This window comes from Canis lupus, chromosome 8 (assembly GCF_048164855.1).
Source record: "Canis lupus baileyi chromosome 8, mCanLup2.hap1, whole genome shotgun sequence".
Taxonomy (NCBI): domain Eukaryota; kingdom Metazoa; phylum Chordata; class Mammalia; order Carnivora; family Canidae; genus Canis; species Canis lupus.
This window is the reverse complement of record NC_132845.1, coordinates 45,637,891-45,659,079: the sequence shown is the minus strand read 5'-3', so window position 1 is coordinate 45,659,079 and position 21,189 is coordinate 45,637,891. Positions and strand designations below refer to the sequence as shown.

General features: G+C 56.1%; 1 protein-coding gene across 2 annotated transcripts in view; it reads left to right on the top strand.

The window, feature by feature from the left end:
- The first annotated feature begins 4,532 nt into the window (after window positions 1–4,532).
- The window catches only part of EMP2 (epithelial membrane protein 2), a 34,098-nt gene continuing 17,441 nt past the window's right edge, over window positions 4,533–21,189 (top strand). The window contains exon 1 of one of the 2 annotated variants that reach the window (XM_072835768.1): window positions 4,533–4,654. The gene's annotated coding sequence lies outside the window, so the exon portion shown is untranslated. Of the gene's footprint in view, window positions 4,655–20,517; window positions 20,673–21,189 lie in introns of those variants that run through there. The other variant, XM_072835769.1, reaches the window with a different exon arrangement.

Genomic DNA, 21,189 nt, shown 5'->3' with positions numbered 1-21,189 from the left:
AAGGCACTAGAGGCTTTCCCAGCTGTCTCTGTTATGGCAAGATGGGCAGCCAGCTAGCTGAGCCATGCCTGGAAGTGCTGATGGCAGGGCGTTTGACTAGCAGTGGGGGTGCGGCTTCGACCCCAAAGTAGTTGCCTGTAACTTTGACACTTGGAATTTCTCCCGGGTGGCTCTCCTCTGAGGGTCCTGCTTCACATCTGGAAGAGTCGCCAAGAGAAGATGTCGATTGTGAGCTCCTTGAATGCGCTTGCTGCATTCCTACTTCCAGAGGCATTTAGAGCTGTAAGCCAAGGTCAAAGATAGAGTTGGACCCTGAGAGAAGAAGTGATTGGCCAGGATAACATGGCTAGTGGGAGATTTCTTTTGCCATTTGGCTTCATGACTTGCTTTCCCCTTGAAATGTGAGCATGCAGAAGCTTTTAATAGCCGGCTTGTGCTTCGCTCCCCTATCTTCCTACCTCCCTGAGACCAACAATGGCCCACATAGAGGCTGCTCCATCAGCCTGCATCCTGCAGTAAAGATGATATTGATCAATGGTCACGATCAACCCATAATGGACGTGTAACACAGCAAGATATAGCAATACCTGGGTTGCAAGCCGCAGAGATCTTGGGATCATTTTTCATGACATAACCCAATACAGGGATACAACTAAACACCATCCTTCCAAATCCGAGGCAGTAGATATTAATTACTTCCTTTGCATGTGAGTTATTTATCCCTGCATGACAAATTACCCCAAAATGTAGGAGCCTAAAGCAACACACATGTATTAACTCACAGTTTCTGTGGGTCAGGGACCTGAGCGCAGCTTAACTGGGTTCCTTGCCCCAGAGCTTCTCGGAAGGCTTCCGTCAGGGTGTTGGCCAGATCTGGGGTCCCATCTAGAGGTTCACCTGGGGAAGGATCTGCTTCCAAGCTCACATGGTTGTTGGCAGCACCCTGGTCCTCGGGGAGTGGTGAGCTTAAGGCCTCAGTTCCTGGCTGGCTGTTGGCCAGAGCTTGCCCATGGGGCCTCTCTAACACGGCCACTTACTTCATGAGAACATGCAAGCCTAGAAGGCAATAGACGGTCTGCTAGCAGATCAGAAGTCACAGTTCTTACAACCTAATCATGGAAGTGACATCCATCATGTTTGTCTTACTCTATTCATGAAAAGCCAGTTGTGTGTCCCGCCAAGTCTCCAGGGCGGGGCATTACGGAAGGGTGTGGGCTACAGGAGGTAGGACCACATGGGGCCACCCTAGCAGCCTATCCACCAGTTTGTTTTCAAAGGAACTATTTATTGGTTGAAAGTCGGGGAGCCCTCTGCCATCTGCCAAGATTACACTGGCCCATCAACCAAAAGCAGGTTTCCATGGCTAAATCACCTTCATTCATACTTGATCCATTCCCATCCCGGCTTTATGGATTTAGATATTTTCTTTAGGTCTCCATCCTTCCTTGACAAAAGCCCACATGTTCTCTGTTACTTATCCTGCTCCAACCCCTAGTCATCCCTTGTAGCGACAGAAAAGAGCCAACAAAGCAGGTTAGAAGCAACTTGTGGAACCTTGAAACATTCAAGCCAGAAAGGCCACATGAAAGAGGACGGAGTTCTCAATGACTTTGTCTCCTCAACCCCGACCCTCACCCCCAGCCTTTTATCAACCAGTTATTGCTATGAAACAACTAACCATGATGCCTCAGTACACACAGTAACAGACATGCATTTCTCATTTATGTGTCTGCAGCTTGGCTGGCACAGCTCTGCAGCCCAGATGGAGGTTCTATAGGTCACCCTGAGGGTAGCTCTGCTCCCCATGTCTTTCATTTTTCTGGGAACAATGGGCTGCCGCAGGTATGTTCTGCTTATGGACGTGGCAAAAGCACAAGAGGGCAAGCCCTAATGCCCAAGCACATTCCCAGCCTTTGCGTGTGTGTCCCATCTGCTAATATCTCACCGGCCAAAGCCTATCAACGGCGTAGCTCAAGGTCAAGGGGGGATGCATGCTCTGCTGGCCATGGGGGCTAGGTGTGGATGCACCGTATAGAGGGTGAAGATTCGGGACCCAGAACTCAGTAAAACACACTTATCCGTTCCCCCCACCCCAACCTCACGCTGCACCACATTGAAGTTTCAAGTTTATTATGGAAACACTTGGAGGGAAATAGAAGTGGGTAAAGGCAGGTGTCTGCCTCAAGTCTTACCGGAGAGACAGGACTGTATTTAAAGAAACCGGACAAGGTGGTGCAGGCTGCAGGTGGATGGCAGGGTAGGTGGGGCTGTGGAGTGGTTTTGGGGACAATAGAGAGGCACTGGGGATCCCCTCCTTTCTCTCAGTCCTGGAGAGGCTCTCTGGTGTCTGGTGAGGTTCTTCCCACGGTGAGGCACACCCCACGAGCCGGCACACGGGAGGTGGTTTAGGAGATACGATACAGGAGGAGGCACCGCCTAGCTTTGAATCACAGCGTGAGAGTGAGATTCCCTTTCCTGGTGATCTTGCAATGATTCTGACGCCAAGGAGAGTGTCCTTCTGTGCTAGCGAGTCCCCAACCCCTCCCTGGCTGACTGATAGACTCTGAACCCCAGGTTCCCGGACTCTTCCAGGCAACAGGATCTGGCTGGAATATACTAACACTGGGTATTTGGGGGCAGTGTTTGTATCTGTGAGTTAGTCCTCTATGTTGGGTAAATGGCACTGGTTTCCTGTTTACTGGGATGCTATAGGGCTTCCTTTGGAAATGAATAGAGTTAAATAAACAGTTGATTTAAAGAGAAAATATTAAGTGAATGCTGGTACAGGTGGCACGTGGATATGGCAGGAACGATGGCTTGGCCTTTGGTTAGCATCTGGTAAACAGTGAAGTGGTAAGAACAGAAGAGTGGGGCTTGCTGCAGTTGGTCGGGGTTCAAACCCACCCTTCATGTGTCATATGGGGGGGCCTTTGAGCAGGTTCCTTAGGTAGCTTCTCTGACCTTCAGTTTCTTCATGGTTAGAACTTCTTTCATAGGGCTGTTGTGTTATATTGAAGGTAATGTTTGCAAAGTGTTGGGACACAGTAAACACTCCGGAGATGATGGAAACCCACCGGCTCCAGCCCCTACCTGGGCTGTCCATTCTGGGAGAACTTCCTGAGTTCCTCTGTCTTCCAAGTGGCCAATGGGACTCTAATCCTCTTCTGCTTTTCTTCCCTTTTAAAGGCAGGGCCTCTGTTCAAATGAACACCTTCCTGCCCCCACCCCCTCCAGCCCTACAGAGAGTCCCCTGCATCGGGGTTGGTGGCCTGGAGCAGCCATTAAATCCCAGAATTCAAAGGGAGAGAACAGGTGGGCCACAGGAACAGCCAGGAACCTCAGGACCTCGGCAGGAGGGAGGAGGGCCTTTAGAGGGGGTCTCTAATCTCCTAAAGATCTCCAGTTTCTACCCAGGGAGGCTCTCAATCCCAGCAGGATTGAAAAAAGGCACCAGACAATTTAAACATCACGTCCTGGCCCCACCAGCCAGTGCGCAATATATTTGTATTTCCTAAAAGTGTTTCTAATTCTCTCTTCCGTAGCACAATCTCTTGCCTTATATTTTGGGGTGTATGCGAATATCACTCACCTGTTAAATTATTATTATTATTTTTTACCTGTTAAATTAAAAGCTTGAAATATACCGTACCCATTGGGGGCCTGTTTTGGAATTTCAACTGTTCAATTTGCTCACTGCTTCCCCCACTCCGGAGATGGGAGGCGGGTCCCTCTGACCTCCTCCCCATCCCCCCAAGAACCTCCAGAGCACTTTTGTCCTCTCAGTTTCCAGATGGGGGAACTGAGGCAGGGACCGCGAGGGGTAAGGTCAGGAAGCTGAAGAAAAGCACCAGAGAAGGTGTTCTAAAGCTGGGAGTCCGATTCTAGAACCCTCATCCTTAACCCTCACGGGAAGGGAAGGGGAGAATCCGGGAGCAGAGGGACAGGGGAGGGAGTGGAGGCAGGTCAGGGTGAGCACCCAGGAGGGAGTCCAGGCTGGAGGAGCGGAGCTTTTCTCCCTCTTTCTCCAACTGTGCCACAGACTCTGCCCCATACTTGGCTGGAGTGGTGAGGGGAGGCAGCAGGGGACTGGATGGGTGGGTTGGGGGGTTGGGGTCCGAGGGAGCTCCCCGGGAATCGGGGTCCCGGGGTGCTGGAGGATCGGATGGGGGGGCGGGGGGCCGGGGCACTGCCGGGGGACCGGGGGCCGGAGGTGGAGGGGCCGGAGTGGCGTGGGGAGGTGGCCGGAGGGCGGGGGCCTGGGGTCCGGGGGCGCCCCGGGGGGATGGGTGTCCGGGGGCGTCCCCGGGGGATGGGGGCCGGGGTACCGAGGGGGGCGGGGGCACTGCCGGGGGACCGGGAGCCCGAGGTCCGGGGCCGGGGGGAGGTGGCCGGAGGGCGGGGGCCCTGGGGTGCGGGGTCCGGGGGCGCCCCCCGGGCTGCGGCCTTTCCCGCCAGCCGCCGGCCCTCCCACTCGGCTCTCCGGGTCCCTGACATCACGCCCCGGGAGGCGGGATCCGGGAAGGAGGGGACGCGGGGAGGGGGGGGGAGGGAGGAGGGAGGAGGGAGGGCGCGCAGTCCCAGCCAGAGCTTCAAAACAGCCCGGCGGCCTCGCCTCGCGCCCAGCCCGTCGTCGGTCCAGCCGCGCCAGCGCCGGGTGAGTGGGGCTCGGCCGCCCGGGGAGGCGCGGGGCGCGGGGCCACGGGGGGGCTGCGGGCAGCGTGCGCCCGGGGAGGGGCCGCGAGCCCCCGCACCCGCGGACCGAGGGAGCCCCCGCCGTGGGGAGGGGCCGAGGCCCATCCGTACCGCCGCCCCGGGCGCGGCCGTCCCCCCACTGCGCCGAGCTCGCCCGGACCCCGAATTCCACCTCCCCACCCCCGGACTGCTTCCTGCGCCTTTTGCGCCGAGGCGGGCGGGAAAAGTTTGGGGAGGAGTCAGGGCGGCGCCCCTCGCGCCCGGACTGCGCTCCCGGGGCTCCCGGAGTCAGGGCAGCCCCTGGTCGCGAAGGTCCCGGCGCCCCGGGCGCAGTCTCCCTCCTGGCCGAGCGGACGGGGCGGGCTGCGCCCAGGCGGGGTCAGCGGTCCCCTGCTCTCCCCGGCGGCGGCTCCGTGGCGCCCCCCAGCGACCAGGAGCAACTTCCTGAGGTCTGGAGGGGCGGAGGAGCCTGGAGGCGCCGCAGGGCCCACGCTGGTCCCTCCCCACTCTGGTTGGGTTGGAGGCTTTGAGGATCCCCCCTGCCGTGGGCTCCGGAGAAGGGAGAGGCAGAGCTCGCGTAGACAGGAGCCATACACTCTCCAAATCCAGGGTCCTCAGCACACCCCACGGAGGCCCTAATTTGGGGCTGAATCCACGGGGAAACCTCACAAGCAGAGACCAGTGGAGGGACACCCCGCAGGGCAAAGCCCTCCCTCCAGGCCACAGAACCCAATACATTATTTGGGAACAAGGCAGACAGCCCAGTTTCGGGTTTGGGAAAAACCTGCACTGGCCTCCTCCCAAGCTCCAAAGATATGGGGTGGGGTCGGGAGTGGTCTCTTAACCTAGCTGTGTCTGCAGTGGAGAGACCAGCCTGAAAAGTGGAGGGCAGAGGAGAGGTGAGGGGCTTGAGAAGCCTGCAGCCCACCTCCTGTGTGACCCCACTGAGGCAGGGCGCCTAGGAGGGGCAGATTCATAGGGGCAGAAACAGAAAGTACAGGTCACCAGGCGCCAAAGCAGGTGGGAGTCATTGCTTTATGGGTCTGGAGTTTCTGTCCAGCAGGATGAAAACATTTGGGACATAGGTAGTGGTGATGGTTACGTGACATTTGGGGTGTATTTAACGTATGTGAATTCTGCAGTTAAAGTGGTTACATGATTGGTAGTAGGTTATGTATATTTTGCCACAATTAAAAAAAAAAAAAGTCTCCAGTTCCCTCTATGCTTCGTCTGAATTAGTCAGGAATCCCCGAGGCTGTTGACTGTTGCAGGCCACCTGTCCCCAGGATTTGGCCTCAGTATAAGGAAGTGGAAGGAGGCCGAGGGGGGGACCAGGAGCCCGGGTTTCCCCAGCATCAGGAAGGGACCAAGGCGAGAACCAAAGCTAATGGAGCTTTTGCAGGGCGCCCACGCTCTCCACTTCTGGAACCCTGGTGTGGCTCCTGCCATCCCTGCTCCCCAGGTGGCAAGTGGGGAGGGCCAGGCCAGAGACATTAAGTCAGTTTCTCAAGATCACTGAGCCACTAAGGGCCACGACTTTGAACCCCCGTCTGCCTCTTCCCTTGTCCCCCTGGATATGCCCTGGTGGGTTTCCCGGAAAGAGAGGGAGACCCTTCTGGAGAAACCAGGGCCCATGCCCAGGGGGGCCTTGGCAGATGCCAAGCCCACAGCCGAGGGAGGGGCATGGGGGTGGCAGGAAGGTGCCAAACCTGTTCTCCCACTGAGGGATTTGGGATCTGCCGCCACCACCCCTGCCAGGAATTGGGGAGTGGGAGAGAGAGTCAGAGAGCAAGCCACGTAGCCTGGAGCCTCCTATGTCCCCAAAGTGGGGAAACTGCGATTCACGTAAAACCCGAGGACAGGTGTTGGTGGTGGAAGCCTCGGAGGGGGCCAGCGTGGTGGGGAGGCCCTGGGGCTGCGACTGCACTGCCCCACCCAGAGGAGAAGTGGCACCGTGTCTGGTGGCGTGGCCCCCATTACATGGCACAGCTCATGAGGGGCCTGCAGGACTCCCTGGCATCTAACCGTGGATTCAGGGCACGTCCACTCAGTCACCCTGCCCCACATGCAGATATTTTATGAGGCCCTTTCTTCCTGGAGTGGAAGCGGAAGGCTCACCTAGGTTTCCTTTCCCTGCCTCACATATGTATTTCAGGCAGGAGCTGAAAGCCCGTACATGTGTGTCCAGACTCTCAATTTCATGGCAACAGGTGATTTATAGGTTGACTCAACTGGCCAATTTTTCACCCCCAGGGACTCTCTTGTCCCTCTCTGCAGCCCCTCTGGTTAATGGGGTCACAGCAGAGGCCGGCTCTTTGTCATAGTAAACTCTGCCAGACATGACCAGGAAGGGAATCTGTCAAGACAAAAATACGTAAATGCCTTTCCAGGCCAGAGGGGATGGCGTTGGATTGCTGGCTGGTTGGTGTGTTTGTTTGGGAGGAAGAGTCCAGCCACCATCCTTGGGGGGGGGAGATAATTGTGTCTGTGTGTGTTGTAACATGTGGCTGGTGCCCAACTCCGTGGACAAGTGGGGCCTCTGACCCGGGCTCTGGGGAGCTGCAGAGCTGGAGTGTTGGCAGCCATCCCCCCAAAGTAGGGTGGGGTCCCAGGCACTGGGACTGGGGAGCAGAGCCCTTCCAGAAGAGGCAGGTGAAGGTCCAGGGAGAGACTCCTGGGTGGGAGAGTGGGCTCTGGATGTCTTACACGGCTTAGGAGAGCAGGCCATTGGAGGCAGCAGCTGGAATGGGGAAAGAAGGCAGCTGGCACCAGAGACGGACTGGGAAGGACTAGGGGGTGGGCTGGGGGTGGCAGGAAGAGGAGGCTCCCCTTCTTGCCCCAGGAGTGATGGAGTCTGGCTTCCTGCAGGAGCTACCCAAAGAGTGCAAAGAGTGGAATCCTCTTCAGATGCATCTGGCTTTCGTTAGGCACAGGCCAAGGGGGGAGTCTAAATATATCAGAGGCAGAGCTGCCACCCAGCGAGAGAGAGTGCTGGGCTAGAAACCCGATACCCAGGGTGGGGGCTGGTGGTGGTGCCTCTGACGCAAAACTAGCGAAGCTCTGTTCCAGTCACTTGGGCTCTTCCAGGCAGCCAAACCTGGGGCAGAGGCCTGGAGGGGGTGAGAGCTCACGGCAGTCCGGCAGTGACTCCTCACGGGCAGCCATGGGCTAAGGTCGGGGAATTTCAAGGACATGAGAACCTTAGAAAGTCCCGGTTTGACAATGAGGGGCACAGAGGTGGGGGGTGGCTCACCCAAGATCACCCAGCAGGTTGGCAGCAGAACCAGGACTAGATCTGGGTCTTGGGATTCACTGCCCAGGAGCTCAATGGCTTCGGAGTGGTCACTGGGGCTCCAGGCCAGGTCCCCAGGGCCAGGGTCCCTTGTGGCATGTGTCTTCCATCTGGGATGCTGAATTTCCACACTCACGTACTGATGGGAGAAAGGTGGGCAAGAGGCGTGCTTAGGCAGTGGGTCACTTTGCACAGGGCACAGGGGCGCTCTCGGGCACAGCTGTGGGGCTCTGGGGATGTTGGCCCATCCTGGGGCAGGATGCAAGGAGGAGGGGGCTCGAGGGGAACCGGCTAACCGAGTTCCTCCTTCCTTCCCATCTGAAGACACTGTTGGTTGTGTTCACACGGTGTCTCCACTGCCTGACGAGCAGTTGTTAACCAGAATCATTGAATTCCTCGGGTCATCACCGTCCTCAGGAAGCTCACTGTCCTTGGGAAGCAGGGTTTCTGGTGATCTGAAAGGGAACTGAGGGTGAAGAGCTTGCCCACATTCCTGCCCTCTCGGGACAGGTTGGATGACCTCAGCTTCTAGAAGCTTCCTAGCACTCTCGGGTCTCAGGCTTAAGGAAGGGTCACCAGGGTGACATTCAGCATCAAGGTGATCTTGAGAAATACAGGCATAAACTAACATAGGGAGGGACAAGTTAAGTCCCTCAGTGCAGACTGCTTCCCCATAGAGGAGGCACTTGGAGGATTTCTTGTTCTGACGCCTCTGATCGCCAGCTTACCTGGCAAGTGGCCTCTCCTTAAAAAAATAAATAAATAAATAAATAAAGATTAAAATAAAAAAATTTAACTTCTAAAAATTTGCAGTGAATAAATACAACCTGGAGTTGTCCCATTAATCTTGTTCTCATGAATGCTTCTCACAGCATGCTGTCGCTGGTGGCAAGGCAAGATCATTTTAAAAGTTTCTGCAGCTGAATATAAAACAAGAAAGAGTAATTAGTGTCTTTTTCTCCCTTGGTATTTCAAAAAAAACATAAGCTGCACCCAGACCCGTAATTTCACAGATGCTGTTTGGTAGAGTGAAACTAAGGTTGATACTTTGAACTTTAAAAGTTTTTTTTATATATATACTTTTTTTTTTTTTTAATTTTAAAGTGAGCTCCATGCTCAGCATGGAGCCCAGTGCCAGGCTTGAACTGACGACCCTGAGATCAAGACCTGAGCTTAGATGGAGAGTTGGATGCTGGGCCAACTGAGACGCCCAGGCGCCCCAACTTTAAAACTTTTTTTTTCAATAATCAAAATATTTTGTCAATAAGCACAGGTGACCTGAGGCAAAAATTTTAGGCCTGGAGTGACTGACATTTGGGAAGTGGCACAACTGTAGCTTATGGGGTGGACACGGTTCACACTTTCCGCAGCACAGCCCATGGGGGGGCATCCAGGAGCCCCCCGCCCGAGCTCCTCTGCTGCAAAGAGGCCCCTGCGTTCAGCTTCAGGCCCAGCGGCCACTTGGCTTGCCAGGGAGTCTCTCCTACTTCAGTGGGGGTCGTCGTGGTGCCCGCATGAACTTGGAAGATATTCTAGGGATCAGAGGAGTTGGTATAGTGGTGTAGATGGAAGTGGCTTGCTTGGGGCACCGGGGGCGGGGTGGGGCTCAGCGATGGAGCGTCTGCCTTCAGCTCAGGGCATGATCCCGGGGTCCTGGGTTTGAGTCCTGCATTGAGCTCCCTGCATGGAGCCTGCTTCTCCCTCTGCCTGTGTCTCTGCCTCTCTCTCTGCGTCTCTCATGAATCAGTAAATAGAATCTTTAAAAAAGCAACAACAACAACAAAAAGGAAGTGGCTTGCTTGAACCCAGGAAGGCCGAGCGAGAGGCTGGCTAGCCCGCTTTCACCTTGATGGGTCTTACTGAGCAGCACTAGGCAGAGGGGCATCTCTCTCCTCAAAGGAGGCCTGCCGGCTAGGGAGGGGATGATGGGTCCAAGGATGCGTGTGCGCCAGGACCGGGGATGGGAGATGTGGTTTCAGGGCAGCCCATGGCCGTGGCAGGCAAGGCTTTCCTTAAGCCTATAGGACCAGGGACGGGCTCAGAAGAGTCCCTAGGATTTCCCCAAGCAGCGCCGGCTCTGGGGGGTGTGCAGCCAGGAAGAGAGAAGAGAAGCAGAAGATGCTGGCAGGGACCCTGCGGGGGGAGCTGTGCAGGTGCAGAGCGTGAAGGGAGGGCAGCTCTGGGGCACGGAGCCCAGAGGGCGGAGAGGCGCCGTGGGGGGACCTGGCGAGCGAGGCAGGCACGGTGACGTTCACACGGCATTGTTGGAATGGAGACAGGAGCCAGGGAAAATGTGGGAGTAACCCGAAAGCGACCTAAATATCCATCGATCACAGCAGGACCGTTCGCAGAAGTTAAGAGGAGCGAGGTTCATCTGTGTGCACCAGTGTAGAGAGATCTGTGAGACATTGTTGAATTTAAAAAAAAAAAAAAAAAAAAAAAAAGCAAGTAGCTAAGCAATAGGTGGAAAGAAAATAGCTTTTTATGTAAAAAACAAACAAGAGCTCGCTGGGTTTCCTATGGCCTCGTATGTGTTACGTGCGTACCAGGAAGGACACATCAGAATAGGTCAGGTGGCTGCCTCTGGAGAGAGGGGAGGGGCAGGAGAAGCAGCGGAAAGCATGGACAGACGGACTCCAGGCTCATCTACACCAGGGGGGACGTACTCACGAGCTTGCTCTGGACCCGAAGTTCAAGAATAATAGTAAAATGGTCTTCCCTGAATTCAGCAAGGCGCTCAGGTGCTGCAGGTGTGGGGGTGGGGAGCCTTGGGAGCTGGGTTGCCTGCTGGAGAGGGGCGGGTGGGGGCGGCACGGTCACCAGGGGCCAAGGTAATGGGGACTTAGCTCGGGAGGTGCCACCCGCCCCCCCACACCCCAGAGCATCCCCTTGGAACATCCCACCGTGGACACCTGGTGGGTGTAATGGGTCTCCTGTGTGGGTGTTAAGGGCAGAGGGGGCAACATGGGCACAGTGGGCCCCAGCAGGGCCATGATGAGAACCCCAGCAAGGTGGCCAGGACGCCATGGGGAATGGGAGCCTGGAGCTTTGAAGAGCATCTGGAGACACACGAGGGCCTGGGTCTGGAGCTGCGGTTGCAGGTTGGCATTTGAAGGTAGTAGAAAACGACTTAGATTTCAGCAAGAATGATGACCAGCATTGCAGTTAGTGTAGCATTTGTGGGGTGCAGGGCAGTTTCCTGGGCTGCGGCTTGATATCCTTTGCCTCGTTTAAAATGAGCAACAGCCCCTATGAGGTGGGGACTTCTGTTATGCCCATTTATAGATGGAAAGGTGGAGCCTTAAAATTCTCGCTTAAAACCACCCAGTACAAAAAAAAACAAAAACAAAAACAAACAAACAAACAAAAAACACCCAGTAGCTGTGTTTGGATTTGAATCCAAGTCTGGCGGAGCTCACGGCCCCTGCTGCGTTTGCTGTATCCCGTCCCGTCCGTCTTTGTAAAATCGGGCATCTGGGTCCTCCTGGAAATAATCCCAGTGCTTTGGTTCAGGAAAGCTCCTTTGTTACAGATGTTCTGGGGGTGTCCCAGGGCAGGGATTCTTCATCCAGAGTCAGCCGTCTCCGCCCCGAGGGTCCTGGCCATGAGCTTTCTGCCCCCCAACCTGTCTCACGAGGACAGACCCCTGCCTGAGGGAGGGAAGGCTGGTGGACGCAGGGACCCCTGTCTGTTGAGCTCCCCGGGGCTCCTCCAGCACCCACAGAGCTAGGTATGTAGTAGGTACGCAGTGAATCTCTGGCACCCGAAGAGCCGAGACGGGGAGTCACCGGGAGTCTTGGGCTCCCTGCTTTCCAGCCGGTCCCAGGGGAGGAGTCCCAGAAGGAGGCCCCAGGGGTGGGTGAGGAGCCAGCTGGAGGCTGCAGGGGGTGGGAAGGGAGGGGCGAGGTTTGGGGAGTGCGAGCGATAACTGGGGCCGGGCAGCTGCTCCCTCACCCTCCTGCAGCTGGCTCTGTCGCCTGGAGCCATGTCAGGCCCGGGCAGCAGGGTCAGGGTCCATTTATACAGTGTGACGCGGGGTCACATTCTTCTAGGCCAGAGCCCCAAAGAGGCTTCATCACGGCCACACCCAGACTGCGGGGTGCACGCCCACAGGCATTTGGAGATGCAGTGTGCGGCGTATGGCCCGGTACAAACTGTGGTGTGCTCACGTTTATTTTCAAGTGCATTAGTAAAATGTCAGCTGCTTGGCAAGGGGAACTGAGTCTCCTTTCTACGGAGTAATACCCATTTAGGAACTAGTCGATTTAAGCTGACTGTTGTCAGGGCAATTATGGGCTGCGCGTAGGACAGGTGGTGCACAGACAGGTCCCCTTCACTCGATGGTAGGCGCCCCCCCTCCCCCGCCCTGAGATGCCACGAGTGTTGGCCGCTAATGATTCTCTGGAGAATCCTGAGAACCCCTCACCCCTCACCCCTCACCGCTCACTCCAAGTTAGGCTCCTAACCTCTGGGCTTGTGGACCACACCCCAGGGCACTCACCCAGCTGTGATCCTGGAGCCTGGCCTGAGCCCCAGCCCAACGTCCCCCGTGTGGAGCCCTGGTGCTTTCACGACAGGTTCCAGGCAGGAGCTGATGAGCCTCGGGGTGCCAATCTCCCTGCACTCAGAGGCCTGCTGGTCCTCAAAGCTAGGAGGCCGACCTCGAAATCAAGAGGCTGTCCTCGAAACCAGGAGGCCGACCTCAGAACCAGGAGGCCAACCTTGAAGCCAGGAGGCCAACCTTGAAGCCAGGAGGCCATCCTCGAAATAAAGAAGTTGTCCTCAATACCAGGAGGCCGACCCCAGAACCAGGAGGCCAACCTCGAAGCCAGGAGGCCAACCTTGAAATCAAGAGGCTGTCCTCGAAACCAGGAGGCTGACCCCAGAACCAGGAGACCAACCCTGAAGCCAGGAGGCCAACCTCGAAGCCAGGAGGCCATCCTCAAAATAAAGAAGTTGTCCTCAAAACCAGGAGGCCAGCCTTGAAGCCAGGAGGCCAACCTCGAAGCCAGGAGGCCATCCTCGAAATAAAGAGGTTGTCCTTGAAATCAGGAGGCCGACCCCAGAACCAGGAGGCCAACCTCAAAGCCAGGAGGCCATCCTCGAAATAAAAAAATTGTCCTTAAAACCAGGAAGCAAACACTGAAGCCAGGAGGCTGACCTCAAAGCCAGGAGTCTGTCCTCGAAACCAGGTGGCTGACCTCCAAAGCCAGGAGGCTAGCTGGGATTTCCAAGGTGGGAGGAGGACACTGCGCACCTGGAGACCCTCTTACTGGACATCCTTCCAGTCTTCATGGTCCCTCCCACGTCAGGGGCTGCAGATGGCTCTTAGGTGCCTTTATGGTGTCAGGGGGCACAGGTGTTGGAATACCAGCCCCCGGGGAGCTCAGCCCCTAATCTGTATTCTCTCTCTACAGATCCGCCTATTGCGGACACGTCCTATAAATGGGGTCATACACTACATGGCCCTTTGTGTCTGGCGTCTTGTACTCCACATAACGTCTTCAAGGGCTGTCTGTGTTCTGGGGGGAGTTGGGGCTTCATTCCTCTTTAGGGCCCAATCTCATCCTACTGAGAGGCTAGACCGAGTTTTGTTTACCCACCTCTGAGTTGAGGGGTAGGTGGGCTGTTTCCACCTTCTGGCCGTTGTGAATAATGCTGCCGTAAACATTCGCATACATATATGGACCCTTGTTTTCTGTTCTCTTGGGTCAGCCCCAGGAGTGGGATTGTGGGTTCCTATGGCAACCATGGGTAATTGTGTGAAGCCGATGGACTGTTTTGCAAAGTGGCTGCACCTTGCCATGGTTCCCCCCAGAATGTCTGAGGGCTCCGCGTTCTCTGCTTCCCCAGGATTTAATCCTGACCCCGGGCCTGGCCTCAGTTCTGGCTCCTCTGGGAGCCTCTCTGCTGGTGAGGCTCCTATGGATCGCGAGCCGGTTCCTGGGAGCTGGGGCTAAGTGAGGACCCCCCGAAAAGTTCTGGGACCTGCTGGCCTGGCTCAGTGGGCGGGAAGGGAGTGTGTGTGTGGAAGGACAGGGGGTCCCATGCTCTGTGGTCCCCTGGGTGGGGGCTGCCCAAGGTAGAAATGGAACCCAGATGCCGTAGGGACTCTGGGTGGCCCTGGACACAGCATTCAATGGCGTTAAATCACGCTGTGAGAACGTGGTCCCCTTTTCAGCCCTCATTCAACAGTTCTGATTCCACTGCGGACACATCTTGGCCGGTGCTGGCATGTCTCATGCCTTTCCGACTTCATTTGCCTTCTTGAACCAGACAGAGTGGGTCTCGGGCTGAGCCCTTTGACAGCAGCAGCGCTGAGCCAGGACTTGCAGCTTTCGGTGGGCCGGGGGGGGCGGGGGGGGGCGGGCAAGGGGTGTTTGCTTTCACAATCAATCTCTATTTGTGGCAAATGATGCCGATTTTCCGCTTCCAGGGAGCCAAAAGGCCTCTTTTAAATAGCGTGTGTTTCTGTTGGAGAGTGGGTTTATTTAAAGCCCAGTATGCAGGAGGATCCCACAGCGGTGCTCCAGAGGTGACAGGCCAACGAAGCTTGGGGCAACCTTGTCCTACGATGCAGGGCCCCGGTGATCGGAGGCAGTGTCAGGTGGCGGTGAGGTCCCCAGTCCTGGGGCACATACGAATGCAAACCGGGTGCTGTAAAAATAATGCGGGCGGAGGCTGTGGGCAGGCAGGGGTGGTTCTGCGGGATCGCACGGTGCCTTTCCGCTGACACTGCATGAGTTCGCGAGTCTCATTGTGTGGGGTCAGTTTCCCGATGCCACGGCTTGACGGTGTCATCGCTGCAGATGCCGGGTCATCAGAGGCACCCCAGTCAGAAGGGTGAGGGATTTGGGGGGATAGCCTTTGCTCCGCAGCCCATCCTCCCCCTCTTCCCCAGGCATCCCGGCGGGGAAATGTTACACGGTGATTCCAATACAACCAATAGGATGTGTGTGTGTGTGTGTGTGTGTGTGTGTGTGTGTGTGTAGAGACGTGTTTTAAGAAGTCGGCTTACCTAGTCATGGAGGCTGGGGAGTGCAACGTCTGCAGGGTGGGCTGGCGGGCTGGAGACCCAGGGAAGAGCTGATGCTGCAGTTTCAGGCCTTGGAGAAGGTTAGCCTTTGTGCTCTGGTCACACCTTCACCTGATGGGACGAGGCCCACCTGACACAAGGGAGGATAATCTAAATGCTAATCGCATCCAAAGACACCCTCAGAGAAATCTAGTGGCTCAACTGAGTTGACACATACAACTAACGATCACAGCTGTGTTTTAAGTAAGGTAGACACACAGTGTGACATAAGATAGATCCCCTTTAAAATCATTCCCTTTTGAATTCCCATCCAACCTTCCAAGGAGAAAGTCTCAGTTCTGTGCCAGTAGGTCCTTTAACACTTCCCAAACACACGTGACATCCTGCTTCAGCACGGAAAGAGACAAAGTTGGCCTTGGACGTGAGCTTTCAGCGGCCGCTACGTCTAGCTGGGCATCTAACCACGTTGTTTTCATTGCATTTTCTTTTCCCAGCCCCCTTGATTAATGGCAGGCAACGCTGACTTTGTGTTCGAGTCCTGCTCCCAGGTTTCCTTTTATGAAGGATGTGACCTTAAAAAGTGAGGGATCTACTAGGAAGCAAGGGTAGTACGTGGAAATGCCCGAGATTCTCAAGGCGGGCACAGGAGTGATGGATTTGGGGAAACGTACAGGAGCCTAGTGGGGATGGTGCCTGAAACATCTTCTAATGGTCCACGTGCCCTGAGCTGCCCGTTGCCGGGTTGCACTTCTGGACCGAGGAGACAGATGCTAGTGCTTGATTTCCACGTGGAGGCTCCCATTGGAGAGTGGTGGTGGGGACAGGAGGAGAGCATGTGGCTCCGTGGGCAGGAGTGGCCTGGGGGTGGCGGCTCTAAGGAGCTCCTTGGCCATGGTAGTGGCCACGATGGGTGGCGCATCTGGCACCAGCTGTGTGCCAGTCGCTGCTCTAAGCACTTCCTCCACTGTTGTATCTCCCAGGAGGCCTGGCAGGTAGGCATGCCACTGTCCCCCTTTTGCCAGGGAGGAGACGGGCACAGGGTACTGACATGCCAGGCTCCAGTCCATTCCGTCCGGCTCTGTCGCTGCTCCTGTCTCTGCACACCTTACTCCCTGCCCACCCTTCTCCCCTTTGTCCACCTTCCTGTGTTAACCTGTCTGGAGGCCCAAGCCTGGCTTTCCTGATCGTGGGGCTCCTCGGACCTGGCGAAGTTGTAGGAGGTGATTCCTGGTCCCTAACTCGCCAGCAGAATGCGCCTACAGAAATGACAGCTTGTGTCACTTAGGAAAGATGACAAGGCTGTTAAAGTGAATGCCACTGAATCACCCAGGGATGATTTGAAAGTCACTAATATAGGGGATGGGTAACACCCTGAATTTGACACCTGCTTCACCCCTAGCCGCCTCATCCAAACCCACTCCACCCCCACGCAGACATGTAGGCCTGCAGGTACTACCACCAACCTTCTTTGAGCTGGGGTGTGGGTTTGCCGGGTGACATAATTACAAGGAGCTCCTCGGATGACAGCAGCCAGCAGTGGGATCTTTAATTGCGGGGTCAGGCACAGTCATTGGCAGAGTGGTGGTTATTAGGTCTTCTGCAAAAGCTGCCCAAGGTAGCAGGCATTCAACAAGTATTTAATGAATAGCCTTGGGCCCTGGGCATGATGAAGAGGAGTAAGGCATGATCTCTGTCCTTGAGAACTGAATCTGTGAAAGCGCTGTTTGCCCTGTATCAGTGAGCTCTTGCTGCGTAACAAAGCATTCTGAAACGTAATGGCTTATAACAGAAGACAGCGATCTAGTTCCTGATTCTGCGGGTGGCCAGTGCGGGCTGGGCACAGCTGGGCGCTCTCACGTGTCTATGGTCAGCTGGCGGGTCAGCTGGGGACTGGCTGGTCCAGCGTGGTCCTTGCTGGAAAGGCTCGTCTGGGCTCCGTGCGGTCTCCTACCCTCCTACCGCAGCAGGCCAGGCCGGGCTTGTTCATGCAGTAGCTGAGCAGAGAGAGAGAGAGGAAGCGCTTGAGGCCTCTGGAGGCCCCGGCTCAGCATTGGCACCGTCTCTTTTCCACTGCCTTTTATTGATAGAAGAAACCACGAGGGCAGCCAGGGTTCAGTGGGTGGGGAAATAGATTCCACCTCTTTTTTTTTTTTTTTTTTAAGATTCATTTATTTATTTTAGAGAAAGAGAGAAAGCGTGCTTGAGCGGGAGGGGCAGAGGGAGAGAGACAACCTTGAGGAGACTCTGCGCTGAGTGTGGAGCATGATGCCAGGGCTCCATCCCACGACCTCGGGGTCACTGCCTGAGCCAAAACCAAGAGTTAGATGCTCAACTGAATGTGCCCCCCAGGCACCCCTAGATGGCACCCAGGCACTTCCCTCCAAGGGAAGATTTGATTTGCTGAAATTTTGTTAGAACCTTTGTACTTGAGAATGTGAAGGATGTTGGTCTGCATTTCTCTCTCTCTCTCTCTCTCTCTCAAAGATTTTGTGTATTTATTCATGAGAAACACACAGAGAGAGAGGCAGAGACACAGGCAGAGGGAGAAGCAGGCTCCCTGCAGGGAGCCCGATGCAGGACTTGATCCCAAGGACCCCGGGATCAGGCCCTGAGTCAAAGGCAGATGCTCAACCACTGGGCCCTGCATTTTTCTCTTCTTGTGATGTCTCACCTGCTTTTGGAATCAGGATGATGCTGGCCTCATAGAATGAGAGCATGCATGTGGGTGCAAGGAGGGGGTGCTCCCTCTTCTTTGATTTTTATGGAGGTGTGTATCATATGGAGTTGGCATTATTCTTCCTCGAATGTTTGGCAGAGTTCATCGGTGAAGCCACCCAGGCCCCGAGTTTTATCTTGGGGAAGGGTTCTCCTTGATAAACATTTCTTCCTCCTTCCATTACCAAACTTGGTAGAAAGGCCTAGCTCTGTTTCTTCTTCTTACCTCTTCAGCTCCTGGAAACCTGGCTCGTTCAGCTCTTCCTTTGGCACATGCTTACTGGGCACCATTTGGAGGCCGGGCACCGTGCTGAGTGCTGGGAGTCCCTGCACGAGGGCCCCGCTGCCATGGCAGGGGAGGGCGAGGGCACGCAGGGCAACAGCTGCAGCATAGCATCAGGCCAGGACAGGTGCTACGGGGGAAGAATAAAGAAAGGCTTTAGGTTTTGTTGTTTTTGTTTTAAGATTTTGTCTATTTATTCGGAGAGCGCATGCACAGGCAGGGAGGAGGGGCAGAGGGAGAGGGAGAAGTGATCCCCCACTGAGCAGGGAGCCTGATCAACCACTGAGCCACCCGAGTGTCCCCAGAAAGGCTTTAGTTCACGTCACGAAGATTGTCATCAGCAACTTTGCCCAATGCCCTCTTCTCAGATCTCTCTTGGCTTCTACTTCTGCGTCCCACCATCAGCTCTTGGTTTTCTCCCCACTCTGTGCCCACCCCCCAGTCTTCTTCCCAGGTGGGATTTGATACCCACCAGGGGCTCCGTCTCCCACCCCATGACCCCAGGGGCTCTGCTGGCCGCTCCTGTTCTCTCCTGAGGGAAGGTCCTGCCCATATTTCCACCTTCCTGGGCATGTTTCCGCATTGCTACCAGACTTGGCTAAATCCAGGGCACCATCGGGGCGCCTGTGGGGCTCAGCTGTTAAGCGTCTGCTTCGGCTCAGGTCATGATCTAGGGTCATTAGGGAACCAGTGTCTGCTCTGCTCAGCTGAGCCCCCCACCCATCCCCCCAGCCCAGCACCAGGCCTGGTGACTGTTCATGGGGAGCTCCTGCTCCCTCCTCTGCTCCCCAGCCCGCTGCCCACCCTGGTCCAGACCCTCGTTTCTCCCCAGGATCTGCCCCTTAGCCTCCTTCTAACCCATCCTCTGACAGTGGAATGTGTTTCTTCCAGAGTCAGATGTCAGTATGTTCCTCCTAAAAGCCTCTGCCCCTCCCCACGGCCTCTAGGACAATGTGCAAGCTTCCAAGGCCCAGTAAGCTCCTGGCCAGTCTCCGGGCCCTGCCCAGCACACACCCTGCTCACACTAGTGCTTTGGTGCCTCGAGCACCAGGGTTCTCCTGCCAAACTGCCGGTCCTCCCGCCTTCCCCTTGGAGACCCAGCTGGGATGTCACTTCCTTCATGAAGCTGCCGAGGCTGCCCCCACGGGGCTGCTCACACCTTCCTCTGTGTTCTCACATCGGGCGTTACAGCATGTCATGTTTGTTTATTTATCCACCCAGGTTCTTCACAGACTAGCAGCTCCGGGGGGACACAGGCCTGCCTGACTCATCTGTGTATCACCAGAGCCCGGTATCCGGTGGGCTCTGGTGATATGATAACTGCTCCATTTTAAGGCAGTGAGCAGCAGGCTGGGCTTTGAGCCTGCTTCTGCCACCTGCTAAGTTGATGATATGGGCAGATCCTCTGAGTTGGACTTCTAGCCTGCAAAGGGGACCATAGCCTTTGCCTGTTCTTTTTTTTTTTTTCAAGATTATTTATTTATGAGAGACACAGAGAGAGGCAGAGACACAGGCAGAGGGAGAAGCAGGCTCCATGCAGGGAGCCCAATGCTGGACTCGATCCCAGGACCCCGAGATCACGCCCTGGGCTGAAGGCAGGTGCTCAACCGCTGAGCCCCCCAGGTGTCCCAGCCCTTGCTCATCCTCATGACGGGGGGCTGTCTCCTCACTGACAGGCGTTTACCCTGCATGCAGTAAAGAGAGATGCTTTCAGCCTGGGGGACTCCTGGGGAACTTTGTCTCCAGGGTGTTTCACAAAATGTGTCTCACCTTGTGGGTCCTAGAGGAATGGTGTGTAGTGATGGCCAGCATCCAGGGCCACCTGTGGCCCCAGAAACTTGGAGCAATCTGATCAGACCTTAAAGTAATAGGACCCCCCCAAGGGAAGAGGAATTTAGATTTCAGGTGGGCAACATGGTAGTTTCTGTACTGCCAGATGCAGCCTTTCCTGGCTGTGTGACCTTAGGGAAGTTGCTTCACCTCTCTGAGCCTTCACCTATTAAATGAAGCTAACTACAGGACCTACCTCGTAGTGTTTTTGTGAGGAATGAGTAAGAGCTTAGAACACTGCCTAGCATCCAGTAGGCACTAAATGTTGGCTGCCAGTATCAGTGATGTTGTGGTCGCGATTATTCCAATGGACTGAAAGACTCAGGCCTGCACGGCCGGGATCCTCCCCAGCGGCTTCTGCCCCGGAGCACTGCTAACTCCCAGCGTCCCGCCTGTTGCCCTTTCTGCACCAGGCCAAGTGTTGGCGCCGTGCCCAGAAGCCCCAGCCACAGGGAGCGCAAAGCTGGGCCGCCTGGGGCCAAGGGGCTTCCGCCAGCCCCAGGGCATCTCGGACGCCTGGATGTCCCAGTATGGCCAGTGTCCAGATACCAGGCAGGAGGCTGAGCTGACCTCTGCCTTCCTGAAAACGGAGGCCCAAGCCACCGTCCCCTCCGAGTGCCGCGGGTGGCGGGAGGGGCCTGGCTCGCAGCCAGCCAGCCTGGGGTGGCAGTCCAGCTCCAGAGCGGACCTCGGAGTCCCTCGGGCGGGGCGGCCCTCCCCGGGGTTCCACCCAGGGCCTCCTTGGCCTTTGCAGCCGGAGCTGTGGGTGGGGCGCTTCTGGGTAGAAGGAACTACCCCGGACCTCCAGACGCCAAACATCTCAGGTCTGTTTTGAAAAGTCCCACATCTCGGGATTGTCCTCCTGCTTACAATTCCGGGAACGGGCTCCAACTCAGGCTGAGACTGGGCCGTGGTTTAAATTGTAGGAAGAACTCCCGAGGGTGGGGATAGAAACCAGGGGGTGGGGGTGGCGGTGGCCGTGGCGAGTGGTCATCTTAGCAGGGAGGCGGGCCGGCTTGCTCCCTCTTGCTCCCCGGCACGGCACGGCACGTAGCGGAGCAGGTGCCAGAGCCACTCCCTCTTAGCAACAGGCAGGGGCTGCAGTGTGGAGCTGCGTCTCCATGAAGGGGACCAGACGAGGGACCCTGACGCTGCCCTGGGCAGGTTCCGCAGCCTTCTTTTCACCCGCGACACGTCCTGGTCGTGTCCCACCATCGACAGCAGATCTGATGCTGCTCCTGGGGGAAGAGAGGGCCGGTGAGTCACCAGCAGGACATTCTCCACACCCAGGGGTAGACGTGCCTGCGCGCACACACACACGTGCACACACGCACACACGTG